This window comes from Toxorhynchites rutilus, chromosome 1, assembly GCF_029784135.1.
Source record: "Toxorhynchites rutilus septentrionalis strain SRP chromosome 1, ASM2978413v1, whole genome shotgun sequence".
NCBI lineage: Eukaryota > Metazoa > Arthropoda > Insecta > Diptera > Culicidae > Toxorhynchites > Toxorhynchites rutilus.
The window spans coordinates 89,579,422-89,589,124 of record NC_073744.1 but is presented as its reverse complement, the minus strand read 5'-3'; the positions used below and the strand labels follow the sequence as shown (position 1 = coordinate 89,589,124).

Sequence of the window (9,703 nt, the reverse complement as noted above, 5' to 3'; positions counted from 1 at the left end):
ATTTAAAAAGAAAATGTAAAAAAATTAACAAAGCCGACCACTAGGGAGACCGCTATGAATTGAGCAATGTTTCCGATTTTTAAGTGACTAGAGCTTTTAAATAACGAATGCGATCTTCGTTTGCACACACGATTCATTGATTTTGTGATGATTTTCCATTTTCCATCATTTTGAATGAGTTCAATTCTGAAGTTTTCGGAGATTTTGTTCTTCCGCAAGGTTTATCGCAAACAACAGTGTAGCAATAACTTTTGCTGAGGCGTAAAAGGCGCGCGTTGTGGATCCAACAACAATGTGGGGCATATATGGGATAGCCAGGGCGCATGGAGTGAATGCATTGTGTTGCGGTCACAGATTCTCTCGCGAGGGCTATTTCTTTGTATAGAAATTTCTCTTTATTTTCATGTGCGCCACTCGCTTGATGTCTTGCTACGTTGAAATGCTTTTCAGTTCCGTGGTTACCCTGTCTGAAGTAAGTTTGTGAAATGTTGGACGGTAGATGTGCGTTGTTTGGTTAGTTTGACAGATAAATAAATGTGTTAATATATTGCTGTGTGATGGTCAATAAAATCGCGAGGCGTAGACGTGTGACAGATATTTCACGGGTCAAGCAGAATGCAATATTTCACGTGTTTTTCACATGTGTGGGACTGTTGTGACAAATCCCTTAGAAGGAAGCAACTTTGCAATGCTGTAGCCAACCCATAACTGAGCATAGATCGAAAGTTAAATCGCAATACTCAAGATTGCCAATTGCAATAATAAGTGATTTTTAGAAATTCGTCTGGTGTTTACTAAGATATGAAGGAATGAAGATGATATAATGAACACATATATTGAAAACAGCAAAGTTTAGTATATTTCACCGGAATGTATTCAACTGTGCGGTGCGATTGATTTTCAGTCGAGAGAAAATCTGACAGAGAGCCGCTAGTGGTGTGATGAGAATAGAGAGCGAACCAGAACACATAGAAGATGGACGACTGAACCCGGAGTTTACTAATGTTGGGGACTGGGTGTGTTGATTTCTCAGCTTGTTCGTCATTGACTGTATCGCCGTCGTCGCTGTCGTTGCTTTTTAGGCTTATTATTGTTGCTGATGAGATCATATACCTTTTTTTTTTTTTCATAAAGTGTGTGCACTAGAAATGCAGGATATATTACAATTATGAAGCAGTGATTTGTCATAGTTTCCAATCGTCAGCTTCGTATGAAATGAATACACCTAGATTGCATTTCCCGATGAGGCAAAGGGAATTCATCGCAGTACATTGTTCTGGATGCAATTTCTGACCATTTAAGGAAATATGTGATACGTCCAGTCCCGGTGTCCCAGTGTTCCAGTTTTTCAGCAAAACCAAATGTGATCTTTTCCTTAAGGCGTTGCTGGTTGGTGCTCTTGATAAGAAAGATACCGACATGGAAATGGAGTTTTAAGAACAAAATTTTAAAAAGGAAGAAAAGGAGAAATAAGTTTGTGTTGTGTGAATAGTTTAACCTTGCATATTCTATGCAACGGTTCTTAAATGAAAATTTTATATTCCGTTCTTGCTAATGTTCGTTGCGGCGCTTTGTCGATGTTCTTTTTCGTTGCTGCGATGAATACTTTATTTTTCGTGAAAATTCGTCTAAATCGGGTCACAAGTTTGAGTTTGCAAGAATGGATTTATGAAATATTTCTGTTCCAATATACAGATTTCGCACATAATGAGCATATGACAATCACTGGTGGAATATATGCTTAGTGGGTGAATATAATTCGGAATGAAAAAAATGCTTACAGTTGCAGGAAAGGAAATTAAATGTTAAATTGAAGAAGAAAAAGTGTAGAAAAGTTTATTTTTGGAAACCGTTATTAGTATATAGTGTACGCTTCGTGTGTGACATACGTGTGTTGTATCCAACTCCCATTTACGACGGCGTGTATTAAAAATACCACAGAGCTCAGTAGTATGGTATGTGCTTGCTGTGCGGCCAAAAGTGTGAAGCGCGAGAAAATCACGTTATTTTTCTCCGAAAAAAGAAAGTCACATAGCTCGTGAAAGCGTGAAAAACGTAGTCATTGGGAGATTTGTGAAATCTCCACGAAATTTTATGTAATACTGTCGCCGTGTACTTGTACCATAACGAAGAATACCAATATACTTATTGCGAGGCCTACATAACTTCAACCAACAAAAGATACACGAATGACAGACACAAGTTTTGCACAACAAACTATTGCATGGTAAGTGTGTTGAATGTATCTTATAGATCCAACAGGTTCATTTCAACGGGAGCATTACGTTATGAAATGATCACTTGTGGTTGAGTGGTTAGCGTCATATATATCATGGCGGAAACTTCGGATTAGATTCTCATTTAGAGCGGGAGGTATTTTTCGCCTAAAAATTTCCTTCCTACTTACGCACCGGTACATGCGTATTCTCAGAATACTATCAAGGTGCGTTTTTGACACATAAATCCAAGAACTAGTAAAAATGAGAAAGCTAATGGATATCCAACAAAGTTCGAAGATGAAGGGTTCTCTGTAAGTTTTAAATTATATAAAATATACACAAAATATTTGTTTAACATTATAGTGTTGGACTATACATACAATACAATACCACTGCTCAAGCAAAAAAAGGAAGTGACAAAACTTTGAGAAAAAAAAACAATCCATTGCTTCAATAAATGGATTGATTTATTTGCATTCTTCGAAGAAATTTATAACATTTGTAGTTAAAACAATAGTCATTCATTCGAAAATGCGTTTTAAGCATACGTAACAACTAAAATGACGCGACGAAAATTAAGACCGGTTTTAAAATTCATGGAAAAAAATAAAAACAAGAGAATTCACATCGTGAAAAGCTTCTAGGAAATTGTACGCAACATGAATTCCGCCAGCGTCTGGCACATGGTGACCGGGATGGCGTACCAACAAGCTTGGATCCTATCTCACAGTTGCTGCTCATTCTTCGACTCCTCCGTGTACATCGACCTTTTCACGATCTCCCACAGGTTCTCTAAAGGGTTCAGATCCGATGACTGCGCTGGCCAATCCATGACGTCGACTTCGTTATCCTGGAACCACTTTTTGACGGTCTTGACGGTATGCTTCGGATCGTTATCCTGCATAAATGACAGTCGGTTATCCTGCATCTCCCAGTCGGCGTGTGGCAGCAAAACATCTCTTAGGATTTGGGTATAGAGGTACTGATCCATGATTCTATCCACCCAGTACAGGGGACCAACCTCGTACCAGGTGAAACACCCAACACCGTAATCCTCCCTCCTCCATGATTTAATGTCTTCGTGGTATACTGTGGCATGTAAGCGCAGCCTATTGGGCGATGAACCCAAGCTTTTTCCATCGGAACCTATGAGGTTTACCTTCATCTCATCCGATCACAGTATATTTCTCCACTGTTTTTCCTTCTCCGGACCGATCCAACCAAAGTGGTCTTTCGCGAATTTCAGCCGCGTCTTCAGATGCTTCGGAGTCAGCATCGGAACCTTCCGAGGGCTTTTATCGCTTAGCACCTGCTTCACCAGCCGCCGCTGAACTGTCCGGGAACTCACTTTGAAGGGATTGGGGGCTCACTTTATGGCAGAGTCATCCTTCGCAGTCGTTTTTCTTGGGCGTCCAGTCGTTTCGGATTTTTTGCGGCCGTGGAGAGCATTAAGCACGAAGGTTTTGGATCGTCTCAACTACTCTGCGATTTCGCGTTGGCTGCTGCTAGCCTTGGACATTTTGCGGATGACCATTCGCTGTGTGTTGACTGCAACTAGAATTCGAGAATCAAAAACTTATATACTTCTTGTTTACATGATAAATACTTACCAGGATGTCAAAAACCCAAAATACCACCGAGAAACAATAAATTTTATTCAAAAATCGGTTAAAATCACACTCGAAACAGCTGAAACGAGGAACTGGTCCTAAATTTTGTCGCACCGGTTTTCAACTTTTAACATTTATCAGTGCGTCTTGCTAAAACGGGTTGCTTTGATTGCGTTGAACTTGCGGGTTTCAAAGTAGTCATAGTAGTATAACTGATCGCCGCTTGTTTTCGCATGTACTACATTTGAATTGGCATTAAAAATTAATTTGTTTTTTTTTGCGTTAGAATGGTCTTAATGTTTTGTCCGACATTACATGATATAGTGAAGGGTATTTTATTTTTGAAGTTTGAGCACAAACTATGTGAGCAATATGGAATCCATAGGAAATTATGATGCTGAATGGTTGTTGAAATAGACGACGAAGCATGATTATATAAAATTCCCCGATGATCATGACAAGGTGCTGCATGGAGAGTGGACAGTGGCTGCAATGGAGAGTGAACCGTGGCTGAAAGAAGATTCAATTAAGGAATAGAGAGTTTCTGTAGCCTAATTGCGGTCCTGTCCCGCTTCGTATGGATAAACTGTGATCAATGGAACAACTGGAATACTCTTACACCAAAAAGACGTTATTGTGTAATTTACCACATGTTATCGATAAGATAAAAACGCTCACAAATGAATCAGACTCTATTACAGCTGAAGTGCTAATGAACCTAAATGAAATAAACAGATGGGATCAAAACAAGAATTGAGTTGTAATGATCCAGATCCAGAGATCATTGAAGTTTATGAGAACGCTATCCCAATGAGAGCCCTACAGACTACACTACAATACATACTTTTGTTCGGCCGATAGTTTGGTGGGATGGCCTGCTAGTGCGAAAAATGACCCAACTGAGTCGGTGTAATGTACGCATATGCATATCTTTAGTACTAATCAAATCGGTTGACAAAAAGTCTGCAGTCTTTGGGGGTTCTTAGAGCTCATAGTCCTCAAGCAAATGCACCTTGGTGCAGTAATATACAAACACAAACAAATATTTTACAAAATGTTGTTTTACAATATTGGTAAGGTTCAAACCGACGGTTTGCCTTTCCACCAAATTTGTCATTGTAACCCAACGTTTGGTTACAAAACACGAAATAAAGATATTTAAGCATTAATACTATGTTTTATAAATATAGAAATCAACATAGAAACCATGACCAAAGGAAAATAGCTAGTAGCTACCTCTATCCGACAAATTTTGAGAAGCTCTATAGAATTACTATGGAACTCGCTTTCGCGGATAGTCCGGGTTCTACTGTAACTCTATTAGTTAACCAAGCAAAATCTAATTATATAACATCCAATTTAGAGTCTACGACTTCAAGGAAACAACTTTACATGAAACTCAAACGACTTAATGTTACTGGGGGTTCGTATAACAAAGGAACGTATCATAATACTGGTGATGAGATAATTTTTTTTTGTGAAAATAACATTTCTTCAAGACCACCTCCTACCATTGAGGATTTTTCATTTGCTTCATGTAACGAGTTGAAAATCTGGAATGTCATATTTTCGATTAGGTCTAATGCTATTGGTATGGATGGGAACTAAAATGACACGACAGAAATTAAGACCGGTTTCAAAATTCATAGTAAAAACAATAAAAACAAAACTTCAAAACTTTATTCAATGGTTTAATCTGCTCCGTTCCCTATTAGTCTGGGTTCAGATCCAGTCACATTACTACTTCGGCGCTGCTTAAGGCAGTATTCTAGTCTAGAAATTTTAAAAAAATCAAAAAAAAATTCCTTCATATTTCTGTAGTTTAGGCATTCAAAAATATACCCTAGAAAGGACTTATCGAAAATATTATTATTTATCGAGTTAGAGTCATTTTAGTGATGCGCTATCTACTCTGGTACGGTCAAAAAAGATGTTTTTGACTTGTCCGAGGTTCATGCGATGGCGGCATCTTTACTGATTCAGAATCTGTTCGATTTTTTTTTGTTTCAGATAACCAGAAGGGCTGGAATCGTGTACGCCATGGCACAACTTTTTTCTGATCCCCCTCATCTCATCAGCTCTTAACTATTCTCGTTGTGAATATTTTTTCTCCGCTCAAACTTTGTTTTATCGTTAAAAGATAGACAACCAAATATTGATATAATGGATAATAAAAATATTCTTTGTTTATTTTTACGGAGCTCGAAAAAACGTCCGAAATTCGTGTCTCTGCACTAGAATACCCCCTTAAAGTTCATTATGATATACATTAATCTATTGATAAAAAAGGGTAGCATTTTTGTTTGTAATAGATTTTTCTAAAGCATTTGATAGAGTCTCTCACGCCAAATTATTGCATAAACTGTTCTGGCAATTCAAAACTAGTCCTGAAGCTGTTTCTCTTATCAGTTCCATCTGAACTCTCGTACGCTATCTGCGAATTGATGGAAAACTATCCAGCTCAATGAATATTTTATCTGGAGTATTCCAAAGGATCTGTTTTGGGTCCACTTCTCTTTTAATTGTTCATAAATGATTTACCATCAGTTTTAGAATGTTGCATCATTCAAATGCTTGCAGACTATGTACAATAGGGTGCCAATGAATGTATGGAAAAAAATCGACCCTAATATTTCAAAAAGTTACCCCATACAATGTTCACCACCTCGAAAAACCAACATAAGGAAAATTCCAGCTCAATCGAACTTCAGGGATAGTGGCGCTAAGCGGTCAAAGGTTAAGTTTTTAGGGATTTTCAAAATTTGTTGATGCCAAATGTCCTAAAATTGCATTAAACATCGAGATCTACTGTCATCTCGAAATTTTTTTTGTCGAAAACCTCTAGGACAGTGGTGCCATCCTGCGCCCACGGGCCACATGCGGCCATCCAGCCTTGTTCATGCGGCCTGTTCTGAAAAAAACATATGAGCGAAATTAATAATATAGTTGAAATTCTTCCATACAGTTCAAAAAAATAAGTGAGTAGTTCTTGTTAATCGTGTGTATCCAAGTTGATCATTTTCTGTTTTCTTTTCCGTTTTTTCCTGATAATTTAACCCTCTGACAATTGTTCTCGTTAGTACTCAAAGAACTTTTTCACGTTTTCGTTTCTGTTCTGCTCACACTCGCATAAATTCGTGCAAGCAACGGCAGTAAAACCGAGTTTATACGTTATCAACTTGGACGTTGTCAGTTACTCGGTTGCGAGTAAACATCAAACGATCCGAAGAATTACGAACGTACCCATACTACGAAATTTGACATTTGATTTGAAGCGGGCCTGCCATCATCTATGAAGTTCAACGGAAGCGTGGCATCTACCCAGCAGGATATCTGCAACCTATTTTCAGAAAAATTTCAAATACAAAACAAAAAAAGATTTTTCAACAGGATAGCCAGGCTGTTCGACTTTCATCTATCCCGAATGCTTCTTCGTCAGACATTCAGTTCTTTTTTTAACTTCCATGTGATTATTGTTTTATGTGATGACTATGTGACGACTTTTTGTAAGGCATTATTTGTGTTTAGATTTAAGTTACATCATTAGGGCCCTTACAGCCTGTTGATGAATTGAGTAATAATAATAATAAAGAAAGTCAAAAATTTTTTTATTCATTTTTATGCATATATTTTTCGTTCATTCAATATAAAAGAAGAATTTCATTTGTCCTGTCCCGTTTTGGCCAACGCAGCCTACACCAAGCGCCACAACAACGTGGCTCGCATTGTCCATCGACCACTGGCGCTCCAATTTGGTCTATTGGAAGACAACGTACCCAATTACCAGTACCTGCCTGCACCTGTTCTAGAAAATGACCGTTTCAAGCTGTACTGGGATCGCACTTTTCTGACCGATCTCTCTATCCAACACAACCGCCTAGATATTATGGTATACGACAAGAGTGACCGACACGTCACCATCATCGATGTCGCTATTCTATTGAACCAGAATCTAGAGGAGACCAACGGTCGCAAAATCTGCAAGTACCGACCATTGACCGTGGAATTCAAAGAATTGTGCAGGCTAAGGCTAAGAATTGTTCCAGATGTTCTCTCTGGAACTGGAATCGTCCCGAAAACGCTTCTGGGAGCGCTAAAGGTGTTGAATATCGAGAAGGAATTGGCCGGCATCCAAAAGTCGGTCATGCTTAGCACCTGCACGACTGTCCGACAATTCCTCGGTCAAGTCTAGAAAGAGCCTAGTCCCCCGAACATTACGATTATCGTTTCACAAAAACAGGACACTAAGCTCGATGTTGTCATTGCCGAATTACGCGGCAAGGTTGCCACGTTTGCACAACTCGATTGGATTTGAGTCAAAAGGATCATGGAATGCAGAATTGCGTTCTGGTAATTCTATTTTGATAAGTGTCTAGAATAAGGGTGGTTTACAGTCATATCCGTTGTATGGATGAATTCAGGGCGTTGGCAGTGGTGTGGAATGTTTTACATATCTGACCTTGTAACTTATACCTACATAGTCCAAATTATCTAGAGGGTTGAGATCCGAGCTGCTAAGTGGCCGTGAAACTTTCGACCGAAACTCCATGTTTTCCATCAGTCAGTGTTGAGATTATGCTGTAGAGGAAAAGTTGGCCTTCACCCAGGTTATAAATGTTTTACCGTTGGTTCGTTTGCGAGATTTGATTCATCTGGAACTGATGGGTGTCGAGTTGTTTTTTTTTACAAATTTTATCACAGATGCATTCTGATCTCATATTGGTATTAACAAAAAAAACACTTCGAATATTCACCAGATATGGACGGTTTCATTGTGTTATTTTAGATAATGTGTTGTAATTATAGTGTCTGTAAACAGCTACGTTCATTTGCATTGATAGATCTATTGATATATTTAGGTATTAGCATAGATATAGACATGAAGCCAGTGCCGTCAACTCAAATCTTCTGTGGGCAGTGTATTCTCGATTGTGAGCGAAAGTTTGTTCTTTAATTCTTGGTTTAATCATTAATCCCTAAATTCGTGAATTCGAGAATATATATCCACCAGTCTAATTGATTTTAGAGGGGTTTCCTCGGTTGCCTTTTCAGGTTTCCCAAAGATAACTCTCCGCCGTTGCGATTGGAGTTCTATAAAGCATAAGGGCGATGAATAACGGAGTATATCGCCGCATGGATTTATTTTAGAGGAGTTCTCGCGGTTACCTTTTTAAGTTTCCCACAGTGAACACTCCGCCATCACGTTTTGATTTTGATGGAGGGTACGTGCGACAATTTATTGAATATATAGCCGGTACAGTTAATTTTACAGGCTTTCCTCCTCAGTATACCTAAAGATAATTTCTGCCGCATGTTGTGACACGAGACTTCGTTTCGTCCAGTGGTCGATAGTTCGCGTTTACATAATCACATCACTTACCTCAGTGAATCCTGATTATTACCTTTTCCCACTAATCACTATCCCTTCCATGATAAACACTAGGGAACCACGCTATAGAGGCGGCCCTTCTGGCTTTTGGGCGGCGAATATCATACTAACATTCCTTCCCTTTCCCTGGTGTAAGGGACGTGGCCGGCGTCGTTATTGACTATTTAAAGTTCGATTCACCGAAACTTGCACAATGAGAATGGTTTGCTGCTCCCAAGCGTCATTCAGTGTGCTCTTTGTGCAATTTCGCTGGTGCAGGTAAATCAAGGGGAGCAACTACGAATTGTACAGTCTACTCAAGCTGCTATATAGCTCTATAAAGAATAACAACCTCTCCGATCGAGTCACTCTCAACTTCAAAAATTTACTAGACTTTTCTGGAATCAATATAAAATTAGAATTACGGCTGTTCGGCTGTTTCGTGGACAAATTGGGTGTAAAGACTTTGTCGGTGTCTGAATCGTCATGGTAGCTAAAAATGTGAA

At 38.9% G+C, this 9,703-nt stretch overlaps 1 protein-coding gene across 17 annotated transcripts in view; it reads left to right on the top strand.

The window, feature by feature from the left end:
• The first annotated feature begins 456 nt into the window (after window positions 1-456).
• LOC129769562 (serine/threonine-protein kinase par-1) overlaps window positions 457-9,703 on the top strand; it is a 122,664-nt gene continuing 113,417 nt past the window's right edge. For 4 of the 17 annotated variants that reach the window (XM_055772028.1, XM_055772035.1, XM_055772051.1 and 1 more), the window contains exons 1-2: window positions 1,052-1,389; window positions 1,696-2,227. The gene's annotated coding sequence lies outside the window, so the exon portion shown is untranslated. Of the gene's footprint in view, window positions 514-1,043; window positions 1,474-1,695; window positions 2,228-9,703 lie in introns of those variants that run through there. The other 13 variants (XM_055771987.1, XM_055771917.1, XM_055771978.1 and 10 more) reach the window with 9 other exon arrangements.